Genomic DNA, 22,692 nt, shown 5'->3' on the forward strand with positions numbered 1-22,692 from the left:
AAAGCGACAACCATATGGCTCCTGCCAGTTGCCGATAACTTGGTTACAAAACATGATCATCTCATACAATAAAATTTAGCATCATGTATTGACCATATCACATCACAACATGCCCTGCAAAAACAAGTTAGACGTCCTCTACTTTGTTGTTGCAAGTTTTACGTGGCTGCTACGGGCTTAAGCAAGAACCAATCTTACCTATGCATCAAAACCACAACGATAGTTTGTCAAGTTGGTGCTGTTTTAACCTTCGCAAGGACCGGGCGTAGCCACACTCGGTTCAACTAAAGTTGGAGAAACTGTCACCCGCTAGCCACCTTTGTGCAAAGCACGTCGGGAGAACCGGTCTCGCGTAAGCATACGCGTAATGTCGGTCCGGGCCGCTTCATCCAACAATACCGCCGAACCAAAGTATGACATGCTGGTAAGCAGTATGACTTATATCGCCCCCAACTCACTTGTGTTCTACTCGTGCATATAACATCAACACATAAAACCTAGGCTCGGATGCCACTGTTGGGGAACGTAGTAATTTCAAAAAATTTCCTACGCACACACAAGATCATGGTGATGCATAGCAACGAGAGGGGATAGTGTGATCTACGTACCCTTGTAGATTGACAGCGGAAGCGTTAGCACAACGCGGTTGATGTAGTCGTACGTCTTCACGGCCCGACCGATCAAGCACCGAAACTACGGCAGCTCCGAGTTTTAGCACACGTTCAGCTCGATGACGATCCCCGGACTCCGATCCAGCAAAGTGTCGGGGTAGAGTTCTGTCAGCACGATGGCGTGGTGACGATCTTGATGTACTACCGTCGCAGGGCTTCGCCTAAGCACCGCTACAATATTATCTAGGATTATGGAGGAAGGGGCACCGCACACGGCTAAGAATATGATCACGTGGATCAACTTGTGTGTCTAGGGGTGCCCCCTGCCCCTGTATATAAAGGAGCAAGGGGAGGAGGCCGGCCGGCCCCTATTGGCGCGCCAGGAGGAGTCCTCCTCCTAGTAGGAGCAGGACTCCTACTAGGAGGGGGAAGGAAGTGGGGAGGGAGAAGGAAAGGGGGGCGCCGCCCCCCCTCTCCTAGTCCAATTCGGACCAGGGGGAGGAGGCGCGCGGCCCACCCTGGCTGCCCCTCTCTCTCTCTCCACTAAGGCCGATATGGCCCATTACTTCTCCCGGTAGGGTTCCGATAACCCTCCGGCTCTCCGGTTTTCTCCGAAATCACCCGGAACACTTCCGGTGTCCGAATATAGCCGTCTAATATATCAATCTTTATGTCTCGACCATTTCGAGACTCCTCGTTATGTCCGTGATCACATCCGGGACTCCGAACTAACTTCGGTACATCAAAACTCATAAACTCATAATATAACTGTCATCGAAACCTTAAGCGTGCGGACCCTACGGGTTCGAGAACAATGTAGACATGACCGAGACACGTCTCCGGTCAATAACCAATAGCGGAACCTGGATGCTCATATTGGCTCCTACATATTCTACAAAGATCTTTATCGGTCAGATCGCATAACAACATACGTTGTTCCCTTTGTCATCGGTATTTTACTTGCCCGAGATTCGATCGTCGGTATCTCTATACCTAGTTCAATCTCGTTACCGGCAAGTCTCTTTACTCGTTTAGTAATACATCATCTCGCAACTAACTCATTAGTTGAAATGCTTGCAAGGCTTATGTGATGTGCATTACCGAGAGGGCCCAGAGATACCTCTCTGACAATCGGAGTGACAAATCCTAATCTCTAAATAGGCCAACCCAACATGTACCTTTGGAGACACCTGTAGAGCTCCTTTATAATAACCCAGTTATGTTGTGACGTTTGGTAGCACACAAAGTGTTCCTCCGGCAAACGGGAGTTGCATAATCTCATAGTCATAGGAACATGTATAAGTCATGAAGAAAGCAATAGCAACATACTAAACGATCGGGTGCTAAGCTAATGGAATGGGTCATGTCAATCACATCATTCTCCTAATAATGTGATCCCGTTAATAAAATGACAACACATGTCTATGGTTAGGAAACATAACCATCTTTGATTAATGAGCTAGTCAAGTAGAGGCATACTAGTGACGTTTGGTTTGTCTATGTATTCACACAAGTATTATGTTTCCGGATAATACAATTCTAGCATGAATAATAAACATTTATCAAGATATAATGAAATAAAATAATAAACATTCTAGCATGTCATTCGGACTGTTATCTTCGCCGGAGTCGGGTTGTTCGGTTTGATTCTCCATGTTGCCGTGGTCGTATGGTGGTTCAATGCCGTGCTCGTCGTCCGCTGGCTCACCCTGCTCTATCGCTGGGTTTATATGATCGCTGTTTCTGCCGAGGCGGGATTTGGAGCGGCGCCTACGCCGCCGCTTTGACTGCTTCTCGAGGGAACGATCCTTCACTGCATCCTCTGTTCCTCGTCGTCGTTTTCTTTGGGTGTGTCCACCATGTATACATCATATGATGAAGTGGGCGTCCATGCCCTGTGGGCCGTGGCTCCTGTTCATCTCCTGCATCGTCGTCCATACCGTCGATGTCTTTGGAGTCGAAGTTGAGCATGTCGGTCAAATCGTCGACAGTGGCTACTAAGTGGGTGGTGGGTGGGCGGCGAGTTTCTTCGTCATCCGCATCCCAATCCTGCCGGTCATAGTTCGGCCAGGACTCTCCTGATAAGGAGAGAGACTTTAATGGATTCAATATGTCGCCGAAGGGCAAGTGCTGAAAGATATCCGCGGAGGTGAACTCCATGATCGGCGCCCAGTCGGATTCGACAGGCACGGGCGCCGGCGGTTCGGAGTCCGTGGCTAGGGAAGGATCCGATAGTTCGGCGACACGGCTCTCGTGAAGGGTAAGGTTGGTATTAGGCTCGTTCGCCGCTGAAGATGCACCCTTCGTGGCGGGGTCTATCCACCCATCCTTGGATGGCGCAACTGGCTCTGAATTGAGGGTCAGAGCGGTCGCCGGTGCGATCTCCCGAACACTGTCCGATGGTAGAGCTAAATCATGCTCATCGTGACCATGCGGCGCACTCAGCAGGGGCTCGAATCCGTCGAAGATCAAGTCTTCGCGGATGTCGACCGTGTAGTTTAAGCTTCCAAACCTTACCTGGTGGCCAGGGGCATAACTCTCGATCTGCTCCAGATAGCCAAGCGAGTTGGCCCGCAGTGCGAAGCCGCCGAATACAAAGATCTGTCCGAGGAGAAAAGTTTCACCCTAGACTGTATCGATATCGATGATAGAAGGAGCCATCAAGCCTAACGATGACGACACAGAGGAATGTCGGTGTCAAAACCGGTGGATCTCGGGTAGGGGGTCCCGAACTGTGCGTCTAAGGCGGATGGTAACAGGAGGCAGGGGACTACCCAGGTTCGGGCCCTCTTGATGGAGGTAAAACCCTACGTCCTGCTTGATTGTTCTCGATGATATGAGTATTACAAGAGTTGATCTACCATGAGATCAGAGAGGCTAAACCCTAGAAGCTAGCCTATGGTATGATTGTTGTTGTCCTACGGACTAAAACCCTCCGGTTTATATAGACACCAGAGAGGGCTAGGGTTACACAGAGTCGGTTACAAGGAAGGAGATCTACATATCCGTATTGCCAAGCTTGCCTTCCACGCCAAGGAGTGTCCCATCCGGACACGAGATGAAGTCTTCAATCTTGTATCTTCATAGTCCAACAGTCCGGCCATAGGATATAATCCGGCTGTCTGGATACCCCCTAATCCAGGACTCCCTCACTTGCAATGGGAGAAGTGCTTAGCTTTGGGTTCAATCTTGCGGTGTCCTTTCCCGGTGACAGTAAGGGCAGCAAGGCACGTATTGTATTATTGCCATCGAGGATAACAAGATGGGGTTTTCTTCATATTGCATGAGTCTATCCCTCTACATCATGTCATCTTGCTTAAGGCGTTACTCTGTTTTTACTTAATACTCTAGATGCATGCTGGATAGCGGTCGATGAGTGGAGTAATAGTAGTAGATGCGGGCAGGAGTCGGTCTACTTGTCTCGGACGTGATGCCTAAATACATGACCATACCTAGATATTCTCATAACTATGCTCAATTCTGTCAATTGCTCAACAGTAATTTGTTCACCCACCGTAGAATACTTATGCTCTCGAGAGAAGCCACTAGTGAAACCTATGGCCCCCGGGTCTATCTTTATCATATCAATCTCTTACTACTTAGTTATTTACTTTGCCATTTACTTTGCCTTTATTTTACTTTGCATCTTTATCATAAAAATACCAAAAATATTATCTTATCATATCTATCAGATCTCACTCTCGTAAGTGGCCCTATAGGGATTGACAACTGCTATTTGCGTTGGTTGCGAGGATTTATTTGTTTTGTGCAGGTGCGAGGGACTTGCGTGTAGCCTCCTACTGGATTGATACCTTGGTTCTCAAAAACTGAGGGAAATACTTACGCTACTTTGCTGCATCATCCCTTCCTCTTCGGGGAAAACCAACGCAATGTTAAAAGAGGTAGCAGTGGGGAACCAAGAACAAGAAAATCAGCAGGATATTTAGTTTTCCCACGCAAGACTTCAACATCTCTAACAATTCCCATTGCTAAAATAGTATCTCTATTGGCAAGTTTAATTGTGACATCAATATCTTCTATCTCAGCAGGTGCAATATCATGCATAATTTCTTTGTATAAGGAATAAGGTATTGCGCTAGCACTAGCACCCATATCACATAAGCCATGATAACAATGATCTCCTCTTTTAACAGAAATAACAGGCATGCCTACCACAGGTCTGTTTTTATCTTTAGCACAAGGTTTAGCAATTCTAGCAGTCTCATCAAGGAAATGAATAACATGCCCATCAATATTATCAAACAAGAGATCTTTGACAATAGCAATATCAGGTTCAACTTTAATTTGCTCATGAGGTGTATAAGTTTTAATATTACTTTTATGAACCACAGTTGAAGCTTTAGCATGACCCTTTATCCTAATAGGAAAAGGTGGTTTCTCAACATAAGAAGTAGGAACAATAGGATCATTATAAGTGACAATCTTTTCTTCAACTTTAATAGGTGCAACTACTTTTACTTCTATGGGAGGATGATATTTCAACCACTTCTCCTTGGGGAGATCAACATAAGTAGCAAAAGATTCACAGAAAGAAGCTACTATCTCAGAGTCAAGTCCATATTTAGTGCTAAATTTACGGAAAACATCGGTATCCATAAATGATTTAAGACAATCAAAATTAGGTGTCATACCTGACTCCTTACCATTATCGAGGTCCCAATCTTCAGAGTTGCATTTAATTCTTTCCAATAAATCCCATTTGAATTCAATAGTCTTCATCATAAAAGAGCCAGCACAAGAAGTATCAAGCATGGTGCGATTGTTATCAGAAAGCCGTGCATGAAATTTTTGAATAATCATTTTTGTTGAGAGCTCATGATTGGGGCATGAATATAACATTGATTTAAGTCTCCCCAAACTTGAGTGATGCTTTCTCCTTCGCGAGGCCAAAAATTATATATATAATTGCAATCACGATGAACAAGATGCATAGGATAGACCTTCTGATGAAATTCCAATTTCAATCATTTGTAATTCCAAGACCCCATATCATCACATAGCCTATACCATGTCGATGCATCTCCCTTCAAAGATGAAGGGAAGACCTTCTTCTTAACAACATCTCCGGGTACACCTACAAGCTTAAATAATCCACAAACTTCATCCACATATATTAGATGCTCATCAGGATGTTTTGTTCCATCTCCCAAAAAGGGATTAGCTAGCAGTTTTTCTATCATACCCGAAGGAATTTCAAAGCAGACATTTTCATTTTCAGCAGGTTCAATAGGTTGAGGAGCAACTCTTTGCTCTACTGGTCGGGGTGAAGATACCCCGAACAAGCCCCTCAGAGGATTACTTTCCATAGTAACAAGTGACAGTAAATTTTAGCACACTATATAAATTTTTCCTTACCAAATTCCACCTACCAAAGGCGCTTCACTCCCCGGCAACGGCGCCAGAAAAGAGTCTTGATGACCCACAAATATAGGGGATCTATCATAGTCCTTTCGATAAGTAAGAGTGTCGAACCCAACAAGGAGCAGAAAGAAATGATAAGCGATTTCCAGCAAGGTATTCTCTGCAAGTACTGAAATAAGTGGTAACAGATAGTTTTGTGATAAGATAATTTGTAACGAGCAACAAGTAACAAAAGTAAATAAGGTGCAAAAAGGTGGCCCAATCCTTTTTGTAGCAAAGGACAAGCCTGGACAAACTCTTATATGATGTAAAGCACCCCCGAGGACACATGGGAATATCGTCAAGCTAGTTTTCATCACGTTCATATGATTCACTTTCGGTACTTTGATAATTTCGTATGTGGGTGGACCGGTGCTTGGGTACTGCCCTTACTTGGACAAGCATCCCACTTATGATTAACCTCTGTTGCAAGCATCCGCAACTACAACAAAAGTATTAAGGTAGACCTAACCATAGCATGAAACATATGGATCCAAATCAGCCCCTTACGAAGCAACGCATAAACTAGGGTTTAAGCTTCTGTCACTCTAGCAACCCATCATCTACTTATTACTTCCCAATGCCTTCCTCTAGGCCCAAATAATGGTGAAGTGTCATGTAGTCAACGTTCACATAACACCACTAGAGGAGAGACAGCATACATCTCATCAAAATATCGAACGAATACCAAATTCACATGACTACTAATAGCAAGACTTCTCCCATGTCCTCAGGAACAAAAGTAACTACTCACAAAGCATAAACATGTTCATAATCAGAGGGGTATTAATATGCATATAGGATCTGAACATATGATCTTCCACCAATTAAACCAATTAGCATCAACTACAAAGAGTAATTAACACTACTATCAACCTACTAGTACCAATCCCGGACTTGGAGATAAGAATTGGATACAAGAGATGAACTGGGGTTTTGAGAGGAGATGGTACTGATGAAGATGTTGATGGAGATTGCCCACTCCCGATGAGAGGAGCGTTGGTGATGGCGATGGCGATGATTTCCCCCTCCGGGAGGGAAGTTTCCTCGGCAGAACAGCTCTGCCAGAGCCCTAGATTGGATGCGCCAAGGTTTCGCCTCGTAGCGGCAGAGTTTCGTCCGAGAAGATGGCTTCCTATTTTTTCCCATCGAAAGACTTCATATAGCAGAAGATGGCCACCAGAGGGCCACCAGGGGGCCCACGAGGTAGGGGCGCCTAGGGGGTAGGGGGCGCCCCCCACCCTCGTGGGCAGGGTGTGGCCCCCCTGGTGAATCTCTTCTGCTGAGTATTTTTTATATATTCTAAAAACTTCTTCCGTGAAGTTTCAGTACTTTTGGAGCTGTGCAGAATAGGTCTCTAATATTTGCTCCTTTTCCAGCCCAGAATCCCAGCTACCGGCATTCTCCCTTTTCATGTAAACCTTATAAAATAAGAGATAATAGGCATAAGTATTGTGACATAATGTGTAATAACAGCCCATAATGCAATAAATATCAATATAAAAGCATGACGCAAAATGGACGTATCACATTGCACAGTTTTTGTCGCCGCCATGGTGGCAGTCATGGCGGTGTGGCTCGGCCTGTCCGCAGCCACATCCTAGTTCTGCCTTGCGATTGAGCCGGCATTTTTCTAGATGTTAGTTTATGAATTGTCTCGAAATGCTATTTGCGATCAGTGGAGGAAGTTTTTCGTTGTTGAATTTCAGGTTATGATAGTTGCCAATGAACCCTAGATCTAGGTAGTTGTATTTCAAAGTGTAGTATAAAGGCAGCCATGGCAGTTTTAGCAACTATTTGCATTGGATGGCAACTAATTTCCTGATCAACTGTGTCAGTTGCGACAGATATGCTTTTCATGTGGAAACTAATTTTTTGATCACACTATGTCTATTGCCATGCTGTAGGCAGGATAATGTGGCAAATTCACTGTACCATAGACTCATTTTTGTGTTTTGCCATGCTGACTTGTGATATCTGAACATATTTGGCTGTATTACATGGCAACTCATTTTTAATATGAGGCCAGTGTTTGAATTGCCACATTACAGTGTGTTTAGTGTATGTTTTCAGCACTTTTTGAATTGTCTTGCATTTTAACATGGCAATTTCCACCTAGTACATTTGCCTGTGAACATATGGCAACTCATTTTTATATGAGGACAGTGTGTGAGTTGCCACATTATTTGTTTGTGCAATTTGAAGATGTGTGCCTTTCTTTGTACTTTCTTGTGCTAACATGGCAACTTGAACATTTGTGGAAGTGCCTTATGTTCTGTAAATTTTTCAAATGAAGCCAATGTGTTTAGTTGCCACATTTCTTGTTGGACAATCATAGGGGGTGTGGGTGTTCCTATGATATTTGCCTAATCTTTTGCCACTTTCATTTGAGCCCATGTGGCAAGTACATTCTGTTAGGTGGCAACTGCTTCCTTCATAAGTTCATTTCACCCTGACATTTTGTTCTGTTCTTACCTCGGCACAATGGCTCGCGGCGATCATCAAGAAGATGATGATGATTTCATGGAGTTACCGCAACAGAATCGCGCAACTGGATGGACAAAAGATGGCGATGAGGTAACTTTCCACCCCCCATATGTTTTTGAATGTCACGTTGAGTTTGCAGTCGTCTGTTAGGAACTAAATTTTCATGACACTGAAACATGGCAACAAATCATCATTTGTCTGTTATGCAGAAGAAGAAATGTTGTCGCAATAGGGCTTCGCAAGAATGCCTGACTATATTGACCGAGGGCTTTACTGACGAGCAGAAGGGAGCTGCTGCTGAGATGGGGATGCAGGCTCTGATGGATGTTCGATGCAAGAACCTAGTGAACCATGTATGCGACTGGCTCGGTGAGACTTACGATCCTGCCTCTAGGGAATTTGTGGTATCAGGACGTGGAAGACTGCCGTTGGACGAGGAATCCGTGGTCTGCACTATGGGTGTGCCCCGTGGAGAAATCAAAGTCCCGTATGAGGTCAATAATAAGATTGAGGAAACGTTGTTTCCCGTTTGTTTCCTGGGATGGCATCCATGCCGAACACGACTATGCTGGCAACTTTGCTGGAGGGCATGAAAACTCATGGCGAGGTTTTTAAGATGAAGCTCCTGATGTACTTGATATCAGCTGTTTTTGCACCTACCACTTCTCTTCGCCCAAGCAACAAGTGCTTCCCCATCCTGGTGAATGATCTATCTCTACTCCTTTCTTCCTTTAATCTGTTGACTCTGATGTCGTCTATAAGCTAGTCACTGCCATTTTTTTGATGTTTTCCTCATTTTTGAATGCTGACGTGGCAACTTCTTGTCCTGAAATTTGTGTCGTGCAGGCGAAGCTGAAAGATGTGAAAAACATGAATTGGTGTAAATTCATCGGGGACTTCCTACATGACGCATTCTCAAACAAGATATTCCAGAAGGGTTGTCGACTCCATTTAATGGTATTTTTTCCCTACTCCTTTGCAAACACTCTTACCATGTTGAATGTTTTCCCAAATGAAACATGTGAGCTGTTGATTAGTGTGAAACGTACAAGATCATGCATGACAACCCGTTTTGTTTTTCATTTGTTTTTTATGTGATTTTGTTTACGTGTGAAGGTGACTTCTGTTTGATCAATGGCATCTGTGGTTGCTGCCTTCAAGGCAATAGCATTTTTCAACAGCACACACACAGAAAATGTTCATTTCATACATCCACTCTCTGTTTATACAATATGCATGGCAACCATGATGTTGACCTTCTGGCGAGTACCATTATAACAGGGTGGCAACTGCCAGCACGGCATGTGGCAACTAACACAGATAGATGACAACTCTTTATTTCTTTCATCCCATTCAACTTGATGACTAAAGGAATGTGCATTAGCTACTTTTTTCAACATAGGATGATGGCAACTGACATATTTTTCTTTCAAATTGTGTACACCAGCTCATGTACGTGGATCGTCTTGATCTGTCCACCGTTGATTTTACTAGGATAGGAGGCCTGCCACCTCCACATAAGTTTGCTGTCTCGGCGTGGATGTACAATGCTGTCAAGGCTATGCTCGCCGCAGACAAGATAACTGATACAAAATATGAGAAACTACAGGTTAGTTCTGCCTCCTTTCTTTTTGCACGACATTTTTCAATTTTTGATGCTGCATAACATATGAAAAAATACCCCGTACGAAACCATTTGTGGCTAACAAGAGATGAATACCTGGTTAGCCATGGTTGTCTGCTCATGCCACCCATGTTTGACACCACATGGAAACTCTGCCATCCGTGTTGAAACTTCTATTATCTCCCTCTTTTTTTGCAATACATGAACTGTTAGTTAGTGTTCCTTATTATCTCTCTTACATCCTAGCTGTTTTTCATGATTTCCAGCTGATGGCCAAGCATGCTATAGACTACAACGTGTTTGGTGGGCCTCAAAACTTTGGCAAGTGGATGGACGTGCACTCAGCTCCGTCTTATCCTGCTGAGGTAATCAAGGATTTTTATTTTTGTTTTTTCAAGTTGTTTTTCTATTTCTTATTGTTTTTTGATATATCTCTATGGTTGTTTTGGTTTATTTTGATCTTGTGCATGTGCCTCTAATAGGGTTTGTTCCTATTAATTTCTTGTTTCGTGCACAGACGAGGGCACCTGTTGAGCATCTAATTGGGCAGTTTGCTTCCGGAATGACCGGCTTGCTCGGGAAGTTGGTTGAGGGTTGGACGTCCCTTAATGGCTTAGACAGTGACGCGGTTGCAAGGCAGTTCACTCCATTTGTTGCAAAACGGACACATCGGCCAACCGGTTGCCGTGGCCGATACGACTACAACAGCTCCCAGGAGCTTCCTGACACACAAGATGATCTAGATGGAGATGCTGGTCTCGACAAGGATGATGATGATGACATGGAGAACGTGCAACATGAACCTGATGATGATGAAGATGTTGAAGTTTGTGCAGGCGGTAAGAAGGACAAGGCTACACCAGATGCCCCCCACCGGAGAATGTCAAAGACCAGACGGTTGCGAGAGAAAAGGGGGTGTCACCCTCATAGAGGGGCAGGGCTCCAAAGGATGTTGGGCAGGGCTTTGCTGGCAAGAGGTCTAGGACCGATCCCTTAGCTGCTAGGAGGAGGTTCGACATCTATTTACTGTTTTGTTTGTCTCTCCTTTTTAAAAGACCAACCCTTTTTTCATTTGTTTGCTGAGCATGGCAACGATTTTTGTGTCTGACACTTGATACCTTTTTTTGCCATCTCTTTATACGTGCAGTGAGGCAACAGTTGGGGACGAGCAGTTATGAAGAAACAAGCCCCAACGCCAACCCATGTTTCTGCCCGATTGAACAAGGGTGCCCCCATTGCTGGTGACACCCCTTCCATTAGGTCGTATCCTCATACGTCGACGTCCAACACCGGGGATCCTATCGTGTTGGCAGACGTGAGGAAGACAGTCAAGTAGGTTATCATGTTTTTTCATTGTCATAGGGCTACATTTTTGCCTGATGCATTGTACATAATATACACCCTTTTTAGTGGCAACTGTTATTTTCTCATGATATTTTTTTACTGCATGGCAACTCCTGTTTGTTCTGCATGGCAACTGCTAGCTAGGCCACATGGCAATTCTTATTCCACTTACATGACAACTGCTAGCTAGGCCACATGGCAATTCTTATTCTACATTGTCTTGTGTGCTCATCCCATACCTAGTTCTGAAATGGCAGCTCTGGCACATCGCACATTTTTTTTCATTTCTCAAGATGGCTACCATGGCAACTATTTTGTTTAATTTTTAACAATGTTCACGTGCTTTTTTGCAGGGTGAAGAAGACTACCACACGCGTGACCAAGCAGAACCCCAGAGACCCACTCAAACGCATACACTCAAAGCTGTCGACAGATGGCAACTCAGATTCTCATGAGGCGCGAGTCGACAAAGCTGCTGATGCACCATCCACTGTTCCCACTAGCTCTGATGCAAGCGGCCGACCATCTCCGCCGGTTGCAGATGTGCAGGCTACAACAACAGGCATCCGTACATCTGGGAGTGATGAGTCAGTATCTGCCAGGACTGCTGAGATATTGCCCACTCTGTTGGCAGTGAAGGATGCTGCTGTGAGCCATGCCACCCGATCAGCAAGTGTTGAAGTGGACGCCCCCGAGATCAACCTAAGCAAGGAAGTTTCCCGCTCATCTGATACGGATTCCAAGCGCGTAGGTGGTGGCACTTCTGCGTCCACGAAAGAAGGGGTTGAGGCGACAGTTCAGACTGATATGCCATCCACAGGTGAGAGTCTTGGCACAATAGCTCCAGCTTCTGGTGTTCCAGAGGTTGCTAAGGCGACCATTTCGTGAGCTGGTCTTCCACCTAGGCGTCGTAGCCCCCACAAGCAATCTGCAGATATACCCAATGCACCAGCTGTAGCTAGGAGCAGCAGAGATGACTTTGGTTACGTGCCTGCGTCCACACTATGCCCACCACCTGTCGAAAGAAATGTTATGGAGAAAATGGAAGACCAGAGTACAACTGACCCAGGTGGCAAGTCGGGCACGACTGATGGAGGTGAATGTCCGGAGCAGACTGCGTCTTTACCCGCCGTGGAGAACCCCAACTTAAATTTGCACACTTCTAAGCTCCCAGTCAACATTGGTGTCCCCTACAGCCCAAACAAGAAGATTGGCAAGAAAGTTGCAACTGATACCGCTGACCACACGCCCAGTCCTACTAATAAGCCGGATGATTCTACAGCAGACAAGGCAAAAATGTTTGTTGATCTTTCACCCCTGGATTCTGCCCCGCCAATTGTTCGTGGTCCGGCTAGTAGGCAGGAGGGGCACCCAATGGCCTTCACCCCACCGAGCTTTAGCCTTGGCATCAGTCAGTGGCGCACGATCCTATGCCAGTTGCCTTTGCTTTCCCGGTAGGCATGGCCCCAATGATGGTGCAGCCAATGGATGAGGGCAGGAAGGCTATGAAGTTTGCAGAGCCGATTGTGCAAGGTACATTTTTTCCGCATTTATCATTTTGTTGTACACATTTTTTTAGTCTGAATTTTGTCCCAAGCTTTTTTGGCTTCTCACTGGTGATGGCAAATGTTATCTGATGAACATGGTAACTGGATTTTGCTGCACAATGTCACCTACATTTTGTTGCCATGTTGCATTTTTCACTCGGCGAGCACATGGCAACTGGAGTTGATACAACATGGCAACTGCAGTTCAACCCACATGGCAACTGGAGTTGTTGACACATGGCAACTACAGTGCACTACACATGGCAACTGGAGTTGCCTCCACATGGCAACTCCCTATTTTATGCACATACATTTCACATTCTACATCATTTCTTTGCACACTAAACTTGTTTTATTTCCCAGGTATCCTAACCCACTTTTTTTATCCTTGTAGCCACCCCTGAGTAGATTACGCCGTCACTTGATGAAGCTTACCGCAGGATTGAGGAGACAGCATTAGAGAGGAGGTCCTCACGAGGTTAGGGGTAATCAAGTTCTAACGTGCCTGCTGAGTCGGTATCTGAGGATACCATTAGAAGTGCCACCCCTAGTTCCGTGAGGCAGCATAGGGTAGTTCATGCACCACCTGCGGATGACTATGAGGCAGAAGTCAAGGCCACAAGGATCAGAATCAGCTGTACGATATTGTCAAGCGCTTTGGAAATGCGAGGTCCAACAGCAAGCACATGAAGGATCTGAAAGCGTAATGACCACACCGCATAACCCCTCATTTGCTTTCCTCTTTATTTCTCTTCCTTTTTGCTATTCTATAGATGCTCTGTTTACGATTTGTTTCTTTTTTTTTGCTTAGTAGACATGATTCTTTCATATTATATCATTTTCATACAGCTCATGTCTGGATAGAACCAAGATCATACAATGCGATGCGACGTACGTTGACCTCGGTGATCTTGTCGAGTCTGTGAGGCCACTCGGCAAAATGTCGAAGTATGTAGTTGCATGTGGGATTGACTTCATCAACAGGCATATGGATATGTCCCCCGACAAAACAATCATGCAGTACAGCGTGACCTGCAAAATATGGGATGGTGACTTCCACCACAAAATCCCGAGGAAGCATTTTGCTGCGCATGGTGATTTTAAGCTCACAATGAAGAAATGTGTGAGTATTCCTTCCTTCTTTGCACATTTTTTGTCCCATGTTATGTTTTTGTCAGTAGCTATGCTTCACATGTGGGCTACATACTGTTTTTTGTCACAGATGTTTCATGTGGCAACAGCTGCCACGTAAAATAAGTTTGACTGCTTTTTTTAATGCAACTTATGTGGCAAATTCAATTAGAATAGTTGGCAACTTGTTCATACATGGATGGCAACTTCTTTCAATTAAACATGGCAAATAAACATTCTTTGTGGGCGCATTTTTTGGACACTCGCTGCTTTGTCATTCATGTACCTCTAATTGCAGCCGACAATATCTTTTTAAATCATTGTTCCTACTACATCATTTTGCTGTTTTTTGATTTCAACTCTGCTTTTTTCTCTTTTTTTACTTTTGTAGGTAATGTTCCCCATGTTCCAAGAGCTTGCACCAGAGGGCCCACATGACAAGTGTGGTCACCACCACGCGATTTGCCTTGACCTGAAGAACCAACGTTTTGAGGTGCTTGATTCAATGCGTTCAGAAGCTGATGCAGACCTTACTACACATGTTGAATACTTCATCAACAACCTCAAAGAGACATGGAACCGTCACTACAAAAACTCAAGGGTCCAGATCGGTCATTTTCCAATCGAGTATGTCGCGACTACGAAGCAAGGAAACTGGTAATTACTATCTTTTTTCATGTGTCCTCTACACCAATCCCTAAACCCTTTTTGTCACCTCTGCATTGAAGTTGATGATTTTCTGTGTTCTGTTGAGTTGACCTGATTCTTTTCTTTATAGGCATGACTATGGCTTTCACATGTTGGAATACCTTGCAAAGTGAGAAGGCCGACGGGTCCCTGTCGTCACATCTGCAATGGTCGTTGAGCTCCGTAAAATATACACATGGAATTGGTTGATGAATGAAGATTTCAACATGCGGTCCAACGCACAAGATTTCATAGAGGAAGTTGTCAAGAAAGCCAACAAGAAATACAAGTGATCACGTGGTGCTCCATACCGCATGCCCACCTTACATTCTGTTGCCGAGGAATGTAAGGTATTACCTTGTTCTTTCAAAACTATGTTCGTGTGCTAAGTTATGACTGCATCTCCCCGTAGCCTAGTATATAGTGGTGGTGTGTGAGCGACATTTGAATATTTTTGTAATATATGTGTGTATGTGAACCTACTTACGTGTGACAGCAACTACGTTTATGTTTTTCAGTATTATCATGCATTCGTGGTTGGTAGTACTAGTTTGGTGTCTTGAATGCGTCTATGATGTCTGAAAACATGTCAAATGTAGTTGATCAACACGATTAGTGAAAGTTATCGTTCTTTTCCGTTTGGCTTTTTGGTGGTTTTTTGCATTGCTAACTATATCGGTTAGTAGTGTAGTTCGTACACAGCCGTAACCGTGTTGTTTTTGCATGTGATTGTTTCAACTTGTTTTCCACAGTTTGCACATAATACAACATGTGTGGACTAAAATGCGTTGACTGAACACAGAAATCTACGCGATGGCAGACTCAGTATAAATAACATGGCATATTCAGTAGAACTAACATGGCAAATTCAATGGAAAAGGCATGGCAGATTCAGTGGAACATGCATGGCAGATTCAGTAGAAAAGGTATGGCAAATTCAGTACCACACACGGGGCAACTACAGTCATTCATTCATGGCATTTTTCCCAAATTATGATGCCCCTCCAGAGTCATTCTCCCATTTTTAAAAATTTATAACATCTATCTTACAAAAATGTCACCAACAAAGCAAGTCACAGTGCTCCAATGTTGCTTACGGATTGCCCGCCCCTTTCTTTGCTTTCTTGTGTTTTGCTTGAATCTCCAATCCCAATTTGTGTCTTATCTCTTTTGGACGCCCTTTTGTGATGGAACAAGGCGGGTTCCTGTAACACCCCAAAATTTTTAACCATGATTTGTTTATTAAAATTTTGCCAAGAAATTAAATTTTCATTTTTGTGGAATTATCTTTTGATTTCAGAACCACTCTTTTCCTTGATATTGTGGACTTTTCACCCCAAGTGAAAACTTTTCAAAAATATTGTTGGGCCTGTTTACCCTCTCAAGAAAAACATTTCTTTTATCAGTGGATTTATTTGCATAATTATTTTCCATGAGCTTTATTGCTTTAAAAATGATTTTTCATGAGTTTTGGAGCCTCTTTTGCACTACAACCCTTTGATAAAATTAGTTATAAGTTTCACCAAAATTTGGAGATGTCATGGGATGCTCCCACATCACTTTTATGCAAAAATTTCTTTTAGTCATTTGGAAATTTTGAGCTCTACCCCAAATTTTCAAATCTGATCCAGTTTGTAAAATTGCACTACAACCTATTTAAATATTTCTTTAAAGCTTCCACCAAAATTAGGGGATGTTAGTAGTAGTACATAATTCAACTTTATGCAAAAACCCATTAATGTTCTTTGAAAATTTTGAGCAAACCATCCTCTTTTGCTCGCTGGTCCAGTTTGGCATTTTCTACTGCAACCCTAGTTTATTTTGCTCTAGTGCACATGAGCTTTTTCTTGCTTATATTCCACCCAACCAAACCCTTAAGTCCAGGAGATTGGACCCATTGGAGTATTTTTGGTCCATGCAATAATGCCCTTTTCATTCTGTCCAGATTTGGTTTTCTCAAAAACTTGCACTAACAAGTTTTTGTTCTTGACAAACTAACCTTGCCACCCTCTTAGTCATCTAAAGAGACTTTGGTCTGGAGTTTTTGGCCACCCCAAGAGGTGCCTAGATGCCCATGGCATTCTGTCGAGTAGGTTAGGAGCATGGCCAGTTTTGGCATGCTTTTAGACTTGCATTAGGAAGTTGCTCTAATGGCCTTACCAGCATGTCTATTAGCTCTCATATAGTCATTAGCCTAGTCCTGTTTAGTTGCAGAGGCATCAGAGAGGCCTAGAACGCGTTGGCATTGCGTCGAGCACCTGGCGTGCATGCTCTGGGCGTGCGCAGAGCGCATGTTTTGCACGCACACGCACCGAGCCGCCACGTTCGCTTGCCCCGCGCCCTGGCCCTTGCTCGCCTGCAGAGCCACACCCGTCCTCATCCACTCATCGGAGCCATCCAAAGCCACCCCCTGGAGCCCCACTGCGCCACCGTCAGGTCGGCCATGGCAGCTAGCGGCCGGCCACAGCAGGCTCCTGCCATGGACGGCGCCGCCCGAGCCACTCTTGCTCGCCAGCTTGCCCCTGAAGCAGTGCCCGCTCGTCTGCTAGCCTCTGCCGCCATCCCCAGCCTCGACACATCGCGCTGCAAGCTACAGAACGGCGGTTCGCCGTTCCTATCCACTGCCGCCGTTGATCCTATCCATGACCGCTGCGGAACCGACCTAGTCATGCTATAAAAAGGAGCCCCGAGCTCGTCCAGACCCTCAGGCGACCTCGTACCATACCCTAGCGCTCCCATAGCCAGCCATCGATAGAGGGAGGCCGTCTTCCTCATCTCCGGCCAGTTCGGCCGCCGCCACGCTACGATTCAATTCGTCGCAAGCAGGACCTCCCCCATCCATCCAGTGCTCCCATCCTCTTCCCCTTGACCTTGCGGAGCCACCCCACCCCTCAGCTTCGACCGGGAACCACCATAGCTCGAAACCCCAAATTCTCCCGAGACGCCGTCCACCGCAGAGCTTGCCGCCGGTGACTCCCTTCGTCCCCGCCAACCTGTCGACCACCGAGAGGACCGCCCTGGACTAGTGGATCCACCCCTGCCCTCAGAATGCCGTGGGAACCCGCCTTTCATCGACGGCGATCGCCGGAGCCCGCCTCTGCTCGGCCAGAGGAGAGGGAGGCGCGGGCGATTGGTCAAACCTGACCAGTGGGCCCAAGGAACCCACTATTAGTGACCCCGAGCCAGCCCGCGCTGGTTTAAGTGGAGGTGTAAACCCAGAAGTACGTATCCTCCGTCTCGAAAACGTATCCTTATTCGAAACATTTTCTTTTTCTGTTTTATTTAAAAACAGAGTTTTGACTAAACTTTGACTGGCTATAACTTTTTAAATATAAGTCCAATTGACTTGATTCTTTTTCTATTGTTTCTCAAATTTTGTCTAGTTTATTTTCATATTTATTTGAAAATTTTCCAAGCAACTTTTTTGTACGGTTTTGAAACTATGTGTTAATTCGAAATTCTCTTAAATAGGATTTTTGGAGAAAGAAGGAAACTTTCAAAAAGTGCACCCCCACTTGCATACTCTTGAAGGCAAGCATTCTGAACCCTGGCATAATATTGTTGTGTGTTGTTTGATACAGTACAACACCATCTTGACACGAAGTATTCGTTATTTTATGTGACGATATGATCATACTCATGAGTGCGCAAATGAAGATTTCTTGCGGTTAAAATTTGATATGCTTGTGATAGTAATCACCCTCTTATGCCTTTCATGCCCACCGGAAGGAATCCGGGAAAGCCTCTGTCTTGGGTAGACACGAGCTTGTCCCTAGTTCTTCGTCGAGACGGTTATATCCGGTAAGGCATGGTGGGGTACGATGAGCGGTGATTCTGTCTGATTGGTATGAAATATACTTCTTATGCTTATCATGCAGGTAATGCTTTAACCTCCTGAGTCGACCATAGATCGAGTCTTGTTCCAGTAACTCCCATACTTGTCTCATACTACCACTTGTCCCTGTCATAGGTAGGGTACGGTTCAGTCAGTTGTCAACCCCTTCCTAGCACACACCGTACAGAGAGGCCATGGTGGAAGATACCGGCTGCATCCGGTAGGCATGCCACCTGGTCCAGGGGCATGGGTGTTTCGGTTGGAGCCGAAGGGGGTAGCTCCCCTAGTTTGTGCGCGTTATAAATTTTGTGATCCCATGCTAGTCGAGGTTGTAGCCTCCCCACTTAGAGTTTCGCTTAACGGGTGTCGTGGGTGATTCCAGACATCGGTAAGTTAGGCTGGTGTGTGCAGTCAGGTGTGTTTTCAATTAAAAGACCGTAGACGAAATTAGTCCCGATGGACTAAAGGAATCCGTTACTCGTGGGTAAAGAGTACACCCTTTGCAGAGATTATATCTATTCGAATAGCCGTGTCCATGGTTAAGGACTACAGTCTGGGATGGGTCAAGTCTCAGTCTTAGTGTCGGTCTTCAGAGGAACAATTACTAAACCAGAACATGGATCATGACTTGTGACTCGTGATGACTATGATTATTATTATTATGAACTAACCATTTATATTGTTTGAATTATTGAGCATCCCTGGGACGGTTCTACCTCCTGGGTATTCACTGTGATTACTCTCATATAAGCCCTTTATGTGGTGTCGCGGAGACGCCCGACTATGGCACGCTTGTTATTCATTTACTCCATCCGGTCCTTTTTACTCTGCACATTGGATTCGCCAAAAGTCAAACTTTGCTAAGTTTGACCAAATTTATATTAAAAATTATTAGCATCTATAATATCTAATAAATATAATATGAAAATGTATTCCAAGATGAATCTAATGATATTGGTGTTGTTATGTGAATGTCTACAATTTTTTATATAAACTTGGTAAAAGTTGGATGAGATTGACTTTGGACAAACCTAATATGCAGAGTAAAAAGGACCGGAGGGAGTATTTTATAAGACCTTTATGTGGTGTCACTGAGACGCCCAACTGTGGCATGTTGGTTATTTACTTATTTTATAAGCCCTTTATGTGGTGTCGCTAAGACGCCCGACTGTGGCATGCTTGTTATTTACTTACTTTATAAGCCCTTTATGTGGTGTCGCACAGACGCCCGACTGTGGCATGTTTGCTGCTTATTTCCTTTATAAGCCCTTTATGTGACGTCGCTCAGACGCCCGACTGAGGCATGCTTTATATTATTAACCCTTCGAGGGGTCGCTTCAGACACCCGATCGGTGCATCCTTTTTCTATTCCCTTATTACATATTCATGTTGTATGTGAATAACCTGCTTGCGTGCATCATGGATATTTATTTTTTGACTAACGTGAGATCATAAAATATTTCAAAGCATGATGATCATTTGTTATATTATACCTGTGTTCATAATGTTTGCGAGTACATTCAAAAGTACTCACTGGCTTGTCCCTGGCTATTGTCTTGGCCAGATTTCTTGCGTGGAGAGGAGCGTCGCGATGACAACCCCGGAGCCTACGCAATGGTGATAGCAGCCTCGTGAAGATATGAGTTATCCAGGTCAGCTGTTCCTGTGGGAAATGGAGTCCCATAGACGCTGATGATCCGCAAACCGCTTCCGCCATCAACCACTAGAAACCATTTGTTGTACTCATAGGCCAGAATGGTCTTGTACTACATATCTTGTATTTTTGCTTGGAGTTTCTGTATCAAGTTGGTGCCTCATCAGCAAACAGTAATCCTGGGGCTGGTGAGCACAAGGGCCATTTTCTGGGAAATTAATATCCCGAAAACCCGGTCCTGACAGTTCCTGACCTGGGTTTGTGTGCTTGCTGTTCCAGGTCCTACCTCTGAGTTTTCAGATGATGGCCCCGTGGACGAAGGCACACTCGAGGTGCGGGGGAACCTGTGTAAGGCTTCCTCAGCCTTCCTCTTCTTGATCTCATCAAGCTCTCTTTTCAGGGCCTTCCTGTGTTTTTCTGCAACCCTCGTTGTCTCATCACTCTTGCACGCTTCATCTATTAGTTCAGCATAGTTCTTTGTTAACACAACGTGCCTCACGGCTTCCATGGTTGACTCTGGTCTCTCATCATGCACAGCAAAAACTACATTTGATGTTTGTGGCCCCAATGCGTCGTCAGCGTCCCAAGTCCATCGCCGTCGTATGAAATGGCGGGGCATTCGTGTCCCCGTGTTCATGTCCATTACTTTTAGTATGTGACAGCACACAATCCCGTCCCGTTCGAATTTGCAGCATTGGCAGTAGTATTCACCTTCACTTATCGAGGCCTTCACAAAGTAGTCCCTTCCTTTGTCTGGGTCTTCAGGTTCTGAATCCAACATGCCCAAAAGAGAACACACCTTGAACGTAAGTTCGTCCACCTGGTAAGCCGTGTACATGCTGGTACGCTTTATTTTTTTCCAAGAATTTGCATGTTTTTTGTGGTTTTGTTAAACTCTTATATGATGTTTTCTAGCACCTTATGTTGTTGTAGGCTGCAATGTAGGAAAGACATCTAAAACGAATGATGGCTACGGCAACCGCATGCTATTTTTTCACATGGCAAATGCATAACATTTTTCAATTGGCAAGTGCATTCCATACCATCATGGCAAATGGAACTACAGTTCATTAAACATGGCAACTTTAGTTGATTTCACATGGCAACTCCAGTTCATTAAACATGGCAACTACAGTTCATTAAACATGGCAACTGTAGTTTATTAAACATGGCAACTGTATTTGACTTCACATGGCAATTGCAGTTCATTAAACATGGCAACTACATATCATGGTTACCCTGTACTCAATGCCTACTTTCAACATATCAGCAGTTAAAAAAAAGGTGGCAACTGCATTGCAATCTATATGGCACCTACTATCTTCATGCTTTTGCAAATAAGACTGTAACACTACTGACTTGTTAAAAATCTTGTTGGTATATGTCTGATATGCCCTAGAGGCAATCATGTATGATGATATTTCCTATGTGTTTATGAATAAAGATAGTCCTTGGACATTATCAATGATGTGTATCAGCAAGTACGTGACTTGTTTGTGGGACTATGCATTGTATGATGAATGTCCTAAAAGGTCCCTAGTCGAAAGGGCTGTGTGGATGCGCAACCATCTAGAGTAGCATATGACATTGTCGATGGCTTGGTCTCACTAACCATGGGGCATTGGATGCTAACCGGATAATATGGACTCGGAAGGATCTGGTCGGATTCGACGTAGTCGGATCCGAGTTGAGATAAGGTTCGAGTCGGATAGACCCAACTATGAGACGTAGCGGCATGTCATCTATGAGTCTCTAGTACAACATACATTCTATGTCCTAAGACATGAGCTGGCGCATGTACTCAGGATGGTAACATACTTGCTTTGGGCCAACCAAATGCTACTCCGTGACTGGGTAGTTACCAAGATAGGTTTCAGGCTTGTCCAGACCCATGCTGCGAGACATGGTCGAGCAAGATAGGATGTTCCCCTTCGATCAGGAGAGATATACTCTGGGCCCCTCGTGTGATCCGACCAGGATAAGCATGGCCATGCGACAAGGATTATGAGATAATCTGGTTTGTGGTTGGTGATGACCCACAAGTATAGGGGATCTATCATAGTCCTTTCGATAAGTAAGAGTGTCGAACCCAACAAGGAGTAGAAGGAAATGATAAGCGATTTCCAGCAAGGTATTCTCTGCAAGTACTGAAATAAGTGGTAACAGATAGTTTTGTGATAAGATAATTTGTAACGAGCAACAAGTAACAAAAGTAAATAAGGTGCAAAAAGGTGGCCCAATCCTTTTTGTAGCAAAGGACAAGCCTGGACAAACTCTTATATGATGTAAAGCACTCCCGAGGACACATGGGAATATCGTCAAGCTAGTTTTCATCACGTTCATATGATTCA

The sequence above is a fragment of the Triticum aestivum genome, chromosome 4A (assembly GCF_018294505.1).
Source record: "Triticum aestivum cultivar Chinese Spring chromosome 4A, IWGSC CS RefSeq v2.1, whole genome shotgun sequence".
Classification (NCBI taxonomy): Eukaryota; Viridiplantae; Streptophyta; class Magnoliopsida; order Poales; family Poaceae; genus Triticum; species Triticum aestivum.